This window comes from Agelaius phoeniceus, chromosome 17 (genome assembly GCF_051311805.1).
Source record: "Agelaius phoeniceus isolate bAgePho1 chromosome 17, bAgePho1.hap1, whole genome shotgun sequence".
Classification (NCBI taxonomy): domain Eukaryota; kingdom Metazoa; phylum Chordata; class Aves; order Passeriformes; family Icteridae; genus Agelaius; species Agelaius phoeniceus.
This window is the reverse complement of record NC_135281.1, coordinates 517,226-533,862: the sequence shown is the minus strand read 5'-3', so window position 1 is coordinate 533,862 and position 16,637 is coordinate 517,226. Positions and strand designations below refer to the sequence as shown.

General features: G+C 44.4%; 1 long non-coding RNA gene across 1 annotated transcript; it reads left to right on the top strand.

Annotated features, from left to right (window-relative positions):
- Positions 1–5,151: 5,151 nt before the first annotated feature.
- Positions 5,152–16,066, top strand: LOC143695391 (uncharacterized). The gene is made up of 4 exons (XR_013184529.1): positions 5,152–6,917; positions 12,159–12,292; positions 13,949–13,998; positions 14,413–16,066. It is a non-coding gene; the product is annotated as an uncharacterized LOC143695391 (long non-coding RNA).
- The last annotated feature ends 571 nt before the right edge of the window (positions 16,067–16,637 follow it).

Here is a 16,637-nt window from a genome sequence, read left to right as displayed (position 1 = left end):
TGTCTGCCAAAGAAGGCAGGAATCTTCCTTGGAAAGGAGAATATGACCCCCTTCCCACTGAATTATTATAACTTTGAAATGACAGGGCTTTCAGGCAAAGATACCAGAAAAGGAATAGCAGGTCCTTACTAGCGTGTGTGTGTATAACAAGGCAAGCCAACACCAAGCCCGGCAGCACCGACCAGCAGACGCAGAGCCCCAGGGCCGGCCTGGTCCCGGCTGCAGGCACCTTCCCCTGCGGTGCAGTTCCGGGCACAGCCAGCAGGGGCGCTGCTGGCTCCCGGCCGGGCAGGGCGGGGCGATGATTCCCCCGGGGCTGCAGGGGGCGCTGTGGCGCGAGCTCGGCCGCCTCTCTGCGCACAGCAATGGCGGGCAGGCTGGCGGAAGGGATGGAGAAGGGGCTTTGTTGGCAAACTCATGGGAAGCAGCCAGGCAGGAACCTCAGAACAGCAGGCTGGAACAGCAGAGGTGAGCAGACCCTGGGTGGCAAACAAAGTGTAGCAAAAAACCCGAAGCTGTGGCAGGAGCAATGGGGGTCCAGCAGTGGCAGCCAGGCTCCCACAAGCAGCAGGGAGGTGCTCCCTCCAGAGGGGGAGAGGGGTCCTGGGTTTCCCCTGAGGCACCCAAGCACTTGATGAAGGTCTCTTCCAGTGAGGTTGGTTGTTGAAAAGGTCCCAGTTCAACAGCTGCTCTTACGAGCAGAGTCTCACCCAGGGTAAGGGGAAACAGTGATGGACAAAACTCCACAGTGGTGAAGCCTTTGGGCAGCAGCAGTCCAGGACCAAAACCACAACCATGACCTCTGATCCCAAGAGTGAGGCTGCAAGAGTGGGCTGAGCCCAGGCCCTGGCCCCCAGCTAAGTTTTGGTATCTCTGCGCTTCACAAGATAAAATCTCCCCCAGCTACCAAGCTCACTCCCCAGCTAAGAGACTGCACCCAACTACTCACCCCTTGTCCCCTCCTCCCCATCTTGGCCACATCTTTTGTCTCTCTTAGACAACAAATGGGAGGAAAATTCCTTGAGAGAAAGAAAAAAAAAGAAAAATCCAAACCTCGAACAGGTGTGCTGGGCTTGTTGATAGGTGGCAGTGTTCTAAGTGGTGTTTGTGAGTTGTTATTGGTGGGGAATCAACAGTCTTAGGTCAGAAAGAAGTCATCTTTGTTCAAAAGGGTGCAGCAAGCATATAGAGGAGGTGACTAAGAGGTGCATATTGTCATTGGTTAGATCTGACATGACATGGTCTACACATACTGTTTTGTGGGGCTATATTTGCTATAGCCCAAAAATATTGTGTTGTTATTTTGTTTTGTTTGTTTTTTAGAAGCTTTCTATGCTTTGGAGTCCACTTCAGAATTATCTACTTCTTCAAAAGGATAGCTTTTTTCTGTTAGTTCATTTAAGCCAAAATTCTTGATGTATGGGCAGATAATCTCTGAAATTTCCCAATGCAGCTGTGAAAAAGGATTAAGCTGTTCATTTCCTTAACATGCTGGGGAAGTTAGTCAGGGGAGTCTAGACTGATAGTCAGGAGTTCCACTAACAACACTGAAGTATATAATATTGCACTACTGTTTTATTTTTCATTTGGAATTTGTTCCTCGAAACCTTGTTTGAGGCTTCCAGAAATTTACCTAGTGGTGAAACTTTGGGTAGCATACACCATTTTGGTGTATCCCCTAAACAACAACTTTGCCAGCTCTGCATGAGGATTAAATGCTGAATATGTGTGTGAACATAAATCTTTTGATCAAATGTTATCTACTGTGGCAATTCTTATGGCAATTCTTTCTTCATTGTGATTCAGAGTGATGTTCTCCTAGTTCTGTGTTAAGAACAGCTCATATTTGTGACACAGCCTAATCTTTGTTACAGTTTTATGAAAAATAAGTGAAAGCAGCACCTCAGCCCCATAGTTACTTAAATAGAAATAACAAATGTAGCAAATAGAAGTAGCAAAATAGAAATTTGTATTTGTTGGTATTCACAGGTTTAATGGCATATATACAAAGGCAAAATAATTTTCTGTGGATTTTGAAAGTTACTCCTGTAGATGAAAGAGGCCTTTTCCTTGCTGACTGTATTCCATGGCTTGTAATGAGTATTGGAGAGTTTATTTGCGAAGAAAAAATAAATAAGTCAATACAGTGTCCTGCAGTATTGGAGGGTTTTGTTTGCAGCAACACCACTCTTTGGGCTGCCTGCAGTGAATCTTGGCCAGTCTTAGAAAAAAACCCTTGTAAAAAGAGCTTTGTTTTAAGCCATACCATGTTGTGAACTAATAACTGAACTGGTCCTTGGCATGGCTGTGAGGGGAGTAGGAGCACGAAGGAGGGGAGAGGAGGTGTGTGGAGATGGCAGTGGCTGGATTCCCTGAAGCTCTCCAGGTGTCCTGGCATAAAGGAGACCATTCACTGGGAGTCTGCACCCTGGCTTCTGCACAAGAGAAGGCCTTCCTGGCATGATCTAGTCACTTTTGGGTGATGTGCAAACATCAGAAATGTTGGGAGAAGCCGAGTAAAGTTCAGGGAGGAGGGGTGGGAATTGCTTCATGGTGGAGTGTTTAGATGAGAAGAGCAGAAGTTAGGTGGGAAGGATGGGGGAGGAGAAGGGGAAACAGTCTCTGTGGTATCTTTTGCCATTAAGACACTAGAAGATGCCATGGTGCTTCCCATTTAGGTGACTATATTAAGCCATAATTCACCTGGCTGTTTGCATGGGTTTTCCATTGATACCAGTGGAAGACACCCTGTAGATCTGAATAGTCCTGTAAAGAACCCTGTGTCAAATTCAGGTATGTAGCCATTGAATTTGATATCCTTATCAGGGTGTGAAATTACCCATGGGTTCATCTTGTCCCATTGTCCTTAGGAGAAAGCTGTCACTGTGGTTTATACTGGAGTAACATCAACTTGATTTCTGAAGGCAGATCTCTGAAAGAGAGTTCCTGAATCTGTGTGGCATGTGAGCTTCAGAGGAGGAAGAGGCAGCTGCTTACAACTGTCCCTTAGTTGACTGCTTCTGGAATTACTTGTGTTCTGCAGTTGAACATATTAGAAATGCTCCTCACTGCTGATTTTGTGGAGAGCTATGACACCATGTTCCTGTAAACCAGTTATTAATGTATTTTTATTTGTATATGCATTGCTGTTCTCTATTATCTAGTTCTGAAGCCTTCATTCTGACATAAAAATTACTGTTTATTAATAAAGTATTTATAATTTGGTTGGTATATAAGATGCAGAAAGAGACAGACTTACTGTTCCATGGAAATTAGAATTTCCTTGTAAATTGATACTATTGTTGGACAGGAAAAAGGAGCATAGTTTGGATAATAAAGTTTTAATTGCTTGTTCCCATTACCCCAGTTGCATATCTTGCCCTGAATGACCTCACGTTTACACATTTGTACTGTGAAATGTTGGGGGGTTTTAATGTTTCTTTAAAATATTTATTCCTTTATTTAATCTCTTCCATTTAAACCAGGGGAAGATTTTTTTTTTTTAAGTTTTCACCATGCATACTTAAATGGGTGAGGAAGTGAACATGTTCCTCTCTTGAGATTCACTCTGGCTGTATGGCTTTGCTCCTGGGTTTCAGTTAGTGGTGTGGCCAGCATCCCCAGTCCTGATGGCATGGGGGAGTTCACCAGCATTGATGCAGAGCAATCAGACAGGAGATGGGGCAGTGAGCCATGGCCAGTCTCCCTAATGCAGGACACTTGCCCATTGCCTGCTTCCTCCTCCTTTCAGGTGCAGTATGCAGATCATGACAGTGATGGCTCACATGACTTGTTAGGCACTTAGGAAATGACTCTGGGGCACATGCAGACAGCCGGTGCTCCCTCTCTGGTGAACCTCCTCAGCCCCTGCTAACTCAGTCCAGATTTCAGTCTTTAAACCCTTTCTAATATTGACCTTGGACATGCAATTTTAATTGTTGCGTCCAAACATGTATTTTTGTATTATTAAGCCAACATTTAAAAATAATAAAAACTGGTGTGGAAATTATATTTCTTTGTTTTCTTTGGGTTCTGTTGCCATTCCTATTCTAAAAATATCTTTGAGCCTGTTATCTGCTAACCCTGTTGTCCACTGAGCTACTTTTCCCAGCAGTTCAGCTTGCTTTGGCCTCTGCTGAGTCAAGTGAAAACAGAAGTGCTTTTTGGTGCTGTAACAGATGAGTCCAGAAGCACAGCTTGTCTCATATAATGTCTGTGCTGGAGCTGGTCCCCCTCCTGAGCACTCTGGTCACCTTGCTTGCTAACAGTAGTCCTTCCAAGGGGCACTTGCCGTGGTCATCCAATACTAGAGTAAGTTGAGTCACATGCTGGTGGTGCTGGTTTTGGTTTGTTTGCAGTGAAAACCTGACCTTTCATTCTCCTGGAGACTGAGATTCACCTGAATTGAGGCAGCTGTATTTGCACACAGGACATAGCTCTCCAGTTGCCAGACAGCTTGATTGGGCATAATACAAAAGTGGGCGGAAGGTTCTTGCCTTTTTTCTAGCCCTTGTGAATTGAGAACCAATGTGAATGAATCCAAGCAGGGAAGCACTGCCACTGGGAACCTGTGGCCCAAGCTTTTTTAGCCTCCCCACCCTGAGAGTTTTGCTTCCTCTGCCTAGTACTGGTGGCAAAAGCACTCTGTTTAGCTCATCAGATAGTGGCCAAAGTAGTTGCAGACCTTTCAAAATTCAATTTCTTAGTTCTACTGGGTATTTTGGTAACTCTGAAACTGGGGGATGTGTGGCACTGTCTGTTTCAGTGCTCTCCTGTAAAGGCACATATTTTGGAACTTGCTTCTGTGCTTGCTTTCTGTAAGTGGAATATGAATGCATTCATCCTGAGGAAAAAAACCGAAAGAAAAACAACTACAAAAACTCTGGCATTATTAGGATAAAATCCTGCAAGGTAGGAAGATTTTTGTTGTGTTTTTTTTTCTTTTTTATTTTCTGATCATAGTGAAATGAGTAGGTGTTACAATGTCTGTTCCTCTAGATTGAGACAGAATATTCACTTCTGGACTATGTGATGGGAGGCTGCCAGATTAACTTTATGGTGAGTTGTTCCCCACTGCTTGCATTGGTAGATGACTGCAGTCTCGTACTGCGGCCACTGGAGCTGACGGGTGCCGGCCAGCCGCTCCCGGAGTGACTGGTGGAGACCACGAATCCCGCCACTCCCAGGTCCTCTGCGAGAACCCCTGAGTATTGGCTCTGTCTGCGGTGTGGTGACGCAGGCAAGAGCAGGACTGCGAAGCACTGAGGTGAAGGAAGGAAGGAGTGGACACACGTATGGATGCCAAGGCACTTTATTGACCCAGGCGGGGCCAGTAACAGTGTCAGAGAAAAGCCGTTGGGGAGGCACTTACAAAGAGGAAGGGTGTGACATGAGGGGGACACAAGGGACCAATGAACAAAGCCCAGGGGAAGAGGGAGGGGCACAACTGAACCAATAGGAATGGCACAGGGGAGGGAGAAGGCTCAGGGGACAAATCATATGTTAATTAAGGGAAGATTGACATAGAAATTTCTCAAAATGAAAGGGGGTTGGTTACAATGGTAAGACAGGTAACTGGTGGGAGGAACAAACCATTATGAGGGAGAACATGGGGGGAACCGAGGGTCAAACCAAATCTTAACTTATAAAAAATAACCAACTTATAAAAAATAACCAACAATAAAAGCTATATAAAACACACAATGTGACAGATGACAGGACAAAGGCAGTGAGGTTGTGTTCGGTACTTTTATTGGCAGCATGAGTGACTGCAAATGCAGTATGAATTTGCAGTGATGAAGTCTGCAAAACACTAAAGGATACTGTATTTTTGCTTTTTGTGATCAAGTAGCACTTTAATGGAGCTAGGGCTTCTTAAACTTCTTTTGAGAAATTGGTTTGGTCTGTCAGTGGAAAGGATTGCTATGGGTTGGAAATACCTGTACCCAAGAGGGAAAAGGGGTGCAGGCGTGTGTGCATGTCCCTGTGTAGGGTTGCTGTGTGCCTGGGAGAAAAGGAACTGTGTGGCCTTGAGCTAACCCCCTGTTTCTGGATATAGTTTGTTCTTCTCATTTGTTTGTGCTGACATATCAGTGACTTGCTGCCATCATGTTGCCTGATCAGGTGGGTGTAGACTTCACTGCCTCCAGTGGAGATCCCAAGTCACCAAATTCTTTTCACTACATCAGCCCAGATGGAATAAATGAGTACCTGATTGCCATCTAGAGTGTGGGAAGTGTAGTCCAGAATTATGATGCATATGTAATGATCTTGACTGATCTAGTCATCATGTCAAAAATGTGACTAGAACAGCTTGTTCTAGCCCTGCACTGTTTTAATGATTGAGGGGCTCCCTTCCTTTAGGAGCTGCTACTGTTTCCTCTTGCTTGTATCAGTGCTAGGGAGGGCAATGGCAGCCCTTCATACTTTGCCATATTTGCTTGGCTTGTCCCTTCTGAGTCCCTTGATGCTTCAGGTGGGCACTGATCTCTTGTTGCAGATGATGCATTACAAACATGAATGTCCTATTTGGTTGAATGGGAATAGACATTGGGAGCAATGGGAGCAGTCATATTTGTCTGCTTTGTCCTATAGCCAGGCTGGGAGTGGTCTGGCTTTTCTCTTACTACTTTGAAATCTCCTGAGAATCCTGTGGGGTGCTGCACTGAGAGAAATTATCTAACTCTCAAGCCCAAGTCTGAAACCATTGGATACCTGGTGCTAGGCCATGGGCAGCTAGATGATGTACCAATTCCTTGTGGCAGGGATTCTGCCTTGGTCTCCAGCTATTTTTGGTGAATAAAACCGAAGAGTTATAACAGAATTGCTCTTTCTCATTTTTATTGTTTTCCTTTCTTTCCAGTGACAAGCTATTTCCTGCATTTGGGTTTGGAGCTCAGGTTCCTCCTAGCTGGCAGGTAGGGCCTTCACAATGCTGGGCCTTGCTCTGTCCATGTCTGCATTCCCTAACTGTTTGTAATGTCCCATTTCCCAAGGTATCTCATGAGTTTGAACTTCAACCCCAGCAACCCTTATTGCCAAGATGAGAACACTTCTTTATTAATAATGCCACTGAGTGGGGGAGATGTTTGAAGTGCTGTGTTTATTTGACAACTCGCAGAAATCAAATGCAGCACCAAGACACGGGGCAAATATAGCTGTACTCTCACCTTGATGCTGACAAAAGCAGATGTCTGTTGATGCAGGCAAGCTCCATAACCTTCAGTGAAGGGGTCTAGATTTAATTGATTGTCAATCTGTACTGAAATTTTTGTTGCTTCAAATTGGTTACTTCTGCTGGGTTACAGGTGCCAGTGGATTCAGCTCAGCCCTTTGCCTGTGCTTGTTAAGATTCCAGAGCCACCATCTGCTGAGGCTTTTAGAAACCAGGATTTCCCCACCAGCAATGTGGATATGTTTGACGGCTCTCTTTTCAAGTTTGTCTTAAAAGCTTGCTTTTCTTCATAGCCATCTTCTTCAGAGGAGATTTCAGGTTATATTTGGTTTGTATGGCAACGTTTTGGTAGTGGGGGCTACAGGGGTGGTTTCTCTGACAAGCTGCCAGAGTCTTCCCCGGTATCTGAAGGAGCTGATGCCAGCCAGCTCCAAGACAGACTCATCACTGGCAAAGACCAAGCCCATCAGTGATGGTGGGATAACAGATTTAAGAAGTGGAAAAAAATCCCTGTGTGACAGCTCTCAGAGGGAAGGAGTGAGAATATATTAGAGGATCAATACTAGAGACACCAAGGCTGGTAAATAAGAAGGAGGAGAAAGTGTTCCAAGCACTCAAGCAGAGATTCCCTTGCAGGCTGTGGTAAAGACCATGGTGAGACAGCTGTGCCTCTGTAGCCCATGGAGTCCATGGGGGAGAAACCACCAGCCCATGGATGCCATTCCCTGGAGCAGCCTGTTCCTGAATGAATGCGCAGGGACCGACACAGGGAGTTCATTAAGATCTGCAGCTTGTGGGAAGGACTCATATGGGAGAAGTTTATTGAGGATTGTTTCCTGTGGAAGCGACCCTTTGCTGGAGCAGGGGAGGAGTGAGGAGAGACTTTCCTCTGAGTGAGGAAGGAGCAGCAGAGATGACATGTGAACTGACCACAGCCCCCATTTGCTGTACCCCACTGAGGGGGGAGGAGAGAGAGAATTCGGGAGTGAATTTGAGCCTCAGAAGAGGGGAGGTGAGGGGACGATGTTTTCAAGATTTAGTTTTTACTTTTCTTTATCCTATTCAGATCTGATTAGCAACAAATTCAACTGATTTCCCCATGTCAAATCTGGTTTGCCTATGACTGTGGGTGCTGAGCAATCTCCCTGTCCTTACCTTGACCCATGAGCCTTATTGTTTTTTCTCTCCCTTGTCCAGCTGAAGAGTGGGGTGATAAATGGCTTTGATGGGCATCTCATATCCAGCCAGGGTCACCCCAGCACACTGCTAAATTTAAGGGCAGTTCCCAATGCTAGATCATGACCTTTAAGGGCTGAGATCTCTCAGCACGCTGTCACACAGAATTGTTCTTGAACAAGCATTTTTCACTTAGTTTTTTTCCTCTGGTCTTAGGCCAACAAAAAGTTGAATTAGAAATTCAGTGCTAAAATCCAAGCAATTCTTCTCAGTTCAGCCTTGTCTGCCTCACTGGGATCTGTGTCTGTGGTCTTTTAGGGTCTTTGTGCAGCAGTTTTGAGTAGTACCATGCTAAAACCTGATGATGGACAATGTAAACAGTGACAAATGAAGCTGCACTGATACAAGCCAGGAATAGGCCAATTTAGATGGATCCATAGAAGAGTACGAACCATCTAAAATAGGACTTAAAAAAAAAATTGTTTGGTTAACCTGCAAAAAGCTTTTTGCATTAGAAAACCCCTTAGAGATTGCCATTTCTGTTACAGAAATGGTTGAATCTTCAATCAGGGATTGTTTTCTCACTTCTGCACAAAGAAAATCAAAAGATAGTGTTCCCAAGAGCTTCTGACCTTGTCTAATTAGGACAAACAAGGTAAATTGACAAGGTAGAAAGGAAGAGTAAACATAGTCTTCAGCATATCTTTGCTAGGTTATTTTTCCTGCAATTTCATAGAATCAGAGAATGGTTTTAATTGGAAAGGACATTAAAGATCATCTAGTTTCAGACCCCTGCAATGGGCAGGGAGACCTTTTGCTAGACCAGGGTTGCTCAGAGTTCTATCCAACCTGGCCTTGAACACTTCCAAGCAAGGGGCAGGCACAACTACTCTGGGCAACTTGTTTCAGTGTCTCACCACCCTCACAGCAAAGAAGTATCTAATCTAAACCTACTCTCAGTATGAATCCATTCCTCTTTGTCCTGTCACTACATGCTCTTGTAAAAAGTCCCTGTCCATCTTTCTTGTAAGCCCTCCTTAGGAACTGGAAGGCTGCAATTATGTCACCCCCTAAGCCTCCTGTTTTCCAGGCTGAACAAACCCAATTCTCTCAGCCTTTCCTCCTAAGAGAGGTGCTCCATCCCCCTGATTAACCTGGTGGCCTCCTCTGGACTGGCTCCACCAGGTTCGTGTCTGTCTGGCACTGAGGACTCCAGAGCTGGATGCAGCACTGCAGATGCTGCAGGGCCTCACCTGAGGGGACTAGAGGGGCAGAATCCCCTCCCTTGACCTGCTGCCCACACTTCTTTTGATGCAGCCCAGGACGTGGTTGGTTTCTGGGTGCCAGCACACACGGCCGGGCGTGTGCAGCCTCTCATCCACCAGCACCCCCAAACCCTTCACGTCAGGGCTGCTCTCGATCTGTTCCTGCCCCGGTCTGGACCAATACTGGGACTGATACCCAGCTCAGATGCAGCACCAGCGTCTGGCCTTGTTAAACCTCAGAGATTCCCGTGGGCCACTTCTCAGGCTTGTCCAGATCCCTCTGGATGGCCCTGTCCTTCAGGTGTGTCATCTGCAAACCTGCTGAGGGTACACTTGTTCCCTTCATGTACTAATGAAGATATCAACCAACACTGGTCCCAGTATGGACCCCTGAGGGACCCCACTTGTCACTAATGTCCATTGGGACTCTGAGCCATTGACCACTACTCTCTGGATGTGACTGTCCAACCACTTTCTTATCCATCTAACAGTCCACTCATCAACTTCATCTCTCTCCAATTTAGAGAGAAGGATGTTGTGGGGATCTGTGTCAAAGGCTTTACAGAAGTCCATATAAATGACATCTCTGTCCCCTCCCTTGTCTACTGAGCTATATGCCATTGTGCAAGGCCACTGGGTTGGTCAGGGAGGACTTGCCCTTGGTGAAGCCATCTATGGGTCCCCCAGACTTAAGTACATTCAGATACCTCAGCTGATCACACACCTGATCTTTACTTACAGTGGGAGGGACTTAGCTCCTCCAGTCCTCATCCTGCTGTCCATCCACTCAAGAGGTGTGGAAAGAGAGTTTGCCATTGAAGACTGAGGCAAAAAAGCTCCTCATCTGTTGTTACGAGTTTTCCAGCATTGTTGATCAGGGGTTAACACCTTTGACTTTTCTTTTCTGGTTAATGGGCCTATAGAAGCCCTTCCTTTTACTCTTCGCCTACATTGTCAGGTTCAGTTCCAGCTCCACCTTGGCCACCCCTACACAACTGAACTTTATACTCTTCCTGGGTGACCTGTCTTAGCTTCAACTGTCTATGCATTTGTTTCTTTCCCTTTAGTTTGACCAGCAGTTCCCTACTCAGCTATAGTGGTGTCTTGCCTTCCTTGCCTGATTTCTTGCTCCTGGGATTGCTAGCTTTTGTGTTCTAGGGAAAGCTTCCTTAAAAATCTGCCAAGCTCTGTTCTTCTCCCTTGTTCCCGAGGGCAGTATCCTAGAGGATCCCACTGATTGTCTCTCTGAAGAGCGCGAAATCTGCTTTCCTAACCTTCAGGGGCCTAATTTTACCTGACCCATATTCCTCAGGACTGCCAATTTCATCAATGCACGATCACTGCAGTGCAGGTTGCCTCTGATCTTGATGTTCCCAATTTGCTGCCTTGCGTTGGTGACCAGCAGATCCAGTAATGCACCTTCTCTGGCACGGCTGTTGATTATGGGGGTCAAGAAGTTATCTTCTTCCATGTATTCCTGGAGTGTCCTGGAGTGTCCTGGATTGCCTACAGCTCACTGTGCTACTATCCCTGCAGACATCAGGACAGTTCAAGTCCCCCAGCAGGACAAGAGCCTCCCATTGCTGGAGCAGAAAGGTTTCATCAACAGGCTCCCCTTGATCCAGCAGTCTGTAGTGGACCCCAACCATGAAGTTCCCTTTGTTGCCTTGGTCACTAATTTTTACCCACAGGCTTTCTATCTGATTTTTACCCACATAGCTGCTCTTCACACTCAGTCCACCTCTTGGTATAGAGGGCAGCCCTTCCACCTCTTCTTACTCTCCTGTTCCTTCCTGACAGCCTGTAGGCATCAATAGCTGTACTCTAGTGACAGGGTTCCCATGGATGTCCCACCAAGTTTCAATAAGGGCACAAAGTTGTAGCTTTCTAGGAGCACCAATGGCTTCCAGGTCCTCCTGTCTGTTGCTTGTGCTCTTTGTGTTGGTGTAAAGCACTCAGCTTGGCTGTTGGCTGTATCACCTTCCTGGAGGAATATTCATCATTCCTTTGAGATAATTTTCTGCTGTTTCCCTTTTGGCTTTTATTACCATAGGAAACCCTGGCTTGTCTCTGTAAGTGTGCAAGTGTGTTCCAGTGATACTCACACACTTCAAAGTCAGCAGGGTATAGATGAACTTTAGCTGGGCTTTTGATTTCACCCCTGATGCTGGCATGTCAGCCCTAGGCTCATGTCTTCCAAGTCTGGTCTTATTGCCTTCCCCCTTCAAACCTAGTTTGAAGCCTTCTCAATCAACCCTGCCAGTTCAAAAGCTAAAATCCTGAACTTTCTGATGTTAAAGGCACAAAAACTGATGTGAAGAATTGTAGAATGGGGAAGAAATGTGCAAATCCTATGTCTGCAGCTGTCCACTGCTTTCATCTCTATGCTTCCTGTATTTCCAGTTACGCTGCTGCTTTATTTTCCTTTCAGGAGTTCACAGCTGTGTCAGTTGTCTTCTGGCTATGCTGTTTAGTAATGCTTATAAAATAATGACTGGAGGAATTGTGGGCTCTTGTGGCAACTTTCCTTCCTTGTGTTGTAGGGATCCAAGGAATAGCGGATGCCTACCACCAAATTCTGCCGCAGATCCGACTCTACAGGCCAACCAACTTCTCCTCTATTATAAACCATGTGGCAAGGTTTGCAGCACACTTGCTGCAACAAGGAACTGCTGCAGTAAGTGCAAGGTCTTTATTGTGGATATGCTTTGGGTTGATGTTTTCCATGTTGATGGTTGAATAGAATGGAATAGTGAATTGATGTTAGCTTCCTTCCTTTGAATTCCAAGTTTGGTCTTCTGTTGTCAGCCTACAGAGAGCATGTCGATGCTCTCTCTTGGTACATACTGATATGAACCTATACTGGGTAGACACATTAGTTGCATTGCTCAAGTGATATTTATTTCTCTCCCAGTTTGCTGGCACTGTACTTACTGTTGCGTTGTACAGGGGTGCTGTGTTGGCTGTTCAGCCAGTTGGACTGAGGCAGCAGTTGCCTTGCTCTAATCTCTCTTACCAAGCTCTGTCACCTGTAGGGCATGCACATAGAATAGAGTTTTGTGCTGAACAATTTTGCTCTCAAGAATGTTGAGAAAAAACCTCTTAGAAGCTACCAGAGGGCTTGACTATCTGTCCCACCATAGTGGCATGGAGTCTGAGAACTGTTCAATCTGTGTGCTGATTGCAGAGCATCTGTGCTTCTCTATGGTCATGGGCTCATTTGTGTGCTGCTGTGGCCATGTTTGCTGTTAAAATTTTACTTCATTTCTTTAAAACTTAATTTGTTTTGCTTAAGAATGAAGGACTTGGATGTACTGATAGATTTTAGCTGATATCATTCTGACAGACCACTCAGAAAGAATTTTGACATTTACTGTGCTACTTGTTTTATCACCAAGCTCTATCAGTATTTTGGTGCTCCTTAATGTTTGTATGTATATCAAATATATTTCCCATGCTGTGAAGCACTTGGGCTAAGGAGATCAATTTCTTGCATTTCTAGGGTATTTTTTAACTTTCCCAGCACTTTGGGGAAATCTTCCTAATTCTTGTAATGTGTTAAATATCTCTACTTTTTCTTTCAGATTTAAACATAACTATTTAAGTAAAGAATCAGCAATTGGGTACAGCAATTTATGTTAACTGTGCTTTGGAATTGGAAATTCAGTTTTCTCTTATTTTCATTGTGTTTGCCTCCTTTTAAGTCTGTAAATAGCTGCTATAAAACAGCAGTTGCTCATTTCAGAACCAGGTACTAAACTTCAGCTTCTGGAAAATTATAGAAATTTTAAACACTTTACCACACTAAGGCATTGGTTTGAGGTTCTCCTTTCTTTCTGGAAAAACCCTTGTTCCCTTCACGTTACCTCTAGAACCTCTCATGTTATTTATCACTGCTGTGTTTTGGATGTCTAATACTTCTAATGCTTCTAATTAGACACACCTGAATTAAATTATCAATAAAAAAGAACCAAGGCTTTTTGAGTTATACTTCAGGGATATTAAATATCTCTAACCTTTCTGAATGCCAGTCAGTAAAACAGCACCTATCAGTGACTTTTGTATGCAGCTGTGTTTATTTAGTAGTACTTTTTGTCTCTAGTACTTTTTGCCTATTGATGTAACTGTTCTTTATAAATTGAACTTAATCCTTTCTCTTTTTTCTAGTACAGAGAATATTGGAAGTGCACAGTGAAAATCATTAGGCATAGGAAAAATGCGAATGAACATAAGTTTCTTTAATGTTCTGGGTTTGTCTCTATCTCTATCTACCTTCAGCTATGTGAGCTCTGGTGTTGAAATATCTAACTGTATGCTTTCTCATGTTTTTCAGCAATACTTTACCTTGCTGATCATCACAGATGGAGATCTAGACCAAACTAGGCAAGCCATTGTTAATGCCTCTAATCTGCCCATGTCCATTATCATTGTTGGTGTTGGTGAAGCCAATTTTAAAGCAATGGAGTTCCTTGATGGAGACAGCAGTGTTCTGAAATCTGTGACAGGAGAGCCAGCTGCACGAGACATTGTCCAGTTTGTGCCTTTCCAACAGTTCAAAAATATATGTTTTTTTTAATTCAGAAGAGTCCCATTGCCAGGATGTATGCATCCTAAAAATGACCACGGTCTTGACAAGGCAGCGCAAGCTGCATGCTCAGAGGGCATGCCTGTGCTGCTTGTTCCCAGTGAGAGTTGAGATGTTGGCTTCTGTGTTCAAAGCTGTGTCTTGCTGTCTTGCCGTTCTTCGGAGCCTTCATTGTATAATTGATTTCGCATACTATCTCTTGGCTATTGCAGGATTAAAGGGGATGTTCTCTGTCCTGGGATATGAACATTTAGCAAAGAACTGAGATCATACTATCAGTCTCTGATGTTGAGGCCCATGAGTGATTGAAGCTGAGGTCATTTTTCCTGCTGTCGAAAGCAGTCCAGCCACTCACCAGCTCCCTGACTTCCACTGTTGGCGTTGGTGTTCGTGCATTTTGCATAGTCAATTGGCTTGAGTAATTCAAATGAAAACCCAAAATGAGAGACCTTGCTAGTGGCTAGGGCAGTTTTCACTCAGACTGGGGCCACATAAGGGCTATGTGAGTCTGAGGTTGAGGTGAGAACAAGCGGTTTTCATCAGCAGCGCTCACTGAGACTGACTGGAAGTGCTCCTAAAGCTGTAGCAACCAATTCTTAAAACAGAATGAGCAGGGCAGGTGTTCTGAATTCTCTAAGAGAGTGTTTCACTAGGCTACCAAATCTGTTCTTTGTGGTATTTTTGATTTATTCTCCCCATTCTCTTTTCAGGCTTCCCAGGAAGCCCTTTCCCAGATAGTTCTGGCTGAAGTGCCCAAGCAGCTAGTGTCATAATATGAATGGCCAGGGTGGCCCCCCCTGAAACTGCCAGAAATCAAGGTGATGTAGATTCAGCTAGCCTTGGCTACCTGTAGCACTGGGGTGAAGGAGAGCTGCCTGCAGCCACACTCTCTCTTGCACACTGTGGGTGCTCAGTGCCTTGAGATTGCACCAGTCATACCACTTCTTTCACCTGTTTGCGCTGAGTCTTTGATCTTTCAAAGATTTCTATTGAAAGAAATGTAAATACAGAAAAACCTCCAAGTGCTGGAAGTTTTTGTCACAGAAAGATTGACCTTGTTTGTTTTCTACCTTGCAACAGCAACACTTTGTGACACATCACACTGCACATAGTTGCTTGACACAGCCCATCTGCTGCTCACTATCAGGGTAGGCCTCTGAACTGAGCTGCTCTAGTGCTGAACTTGGTGATACAAGTGCTGCACCTGTGTTTGCTGTAATGACACTTACCATGTGCTCCTTGATAGGTGTCTTTTATCAAGCTACCTTTCAAATGGATGTGACCAAAGACTGTTGGTTGGATGCCTGAGGTAGTTCCTGTTGTCTTCATAAAGTGCCAGTATATTTATTTTATGTTTCAGTGATCATACCTTTCTGACCATACCTTTCTTTTTAATCACACTTTCCTATTAGCAAAATTTCTTTCTGTGATGAACTTCTGCTTGAAGCCATTGTTATAGTTCAAGAACACTGCACTTTGCTTATTTATGTGGGTTAAATGAGAATTAATCATTAAATAATGGAATTGAGGTGAGATTAATGAGTCCCATTAATGTGACTTTAAAAATCCTGCAGTTGGAAACACTGAAATGAAGATGCTTTAAGTGAATTCTTTATATCACACAAGTTACAAAGTGAAGAAGTAACTTATCTGTGGAACTCCAAGGAGGTGCCATCTTGGTAGTGTGAAGTGTGCATTACATGATCTGGGAACTGTAGAACAGGCATATGATAGCAAAGCGCAAATGTTTTGAGGAATGTTTTGGTTTATTTCAAAGCAGAGACAAAGAAACTTGGGGTTGCTGTTGTACTACAAGTATCAACACTTTCAGTTACATAAATAAATATTCTACTTTGACTTAGATAACATGTCTGGACTCTTATTTCCTTCCTGGACTTCTCCCTTTGTTTTCCAGCAATATGGATAGTGGTGTTTCAGTATCTGAGTCTAGGTTCAGTGAGATCCAAAAAAAAACCAGAGCCAGTTGTCCATCATTGTTAATTTTGTTCTCCTTTAATTATTGACTGCTGAATCCCACAGCCCTTTCCTGCAGCAAGATAAGATGTTCCTTTACTGTGAAGTTGCAAAAGAATTTGTGTGTTCTACCTGATAAACCAGAAGTTGGTGAGAATACATTGGCAGACTGCATCTGTGATCCAGGCCCTGAAACTTAAGTTACAAGCTTGAGTGAAGACAGAACTTGGGGTTGAATTCACAGAATTCACAGAATGACTAGGTTGGAAGAGACCTTCAAGATCATCGAGTCCAACCCATGCCCTAACACCTCAACTAAACCCTGGCACTGAGTGCCACATCCAGGCTTTTTTTAAACACATCCAGGGATGGTGACTCCACCACCTCCCCGGGCAGGCCATTCCAGTACTTTATCACTTTTTCTGTAAAAAACTTTTTCCTAATATCCAACCTGTATTTTCCC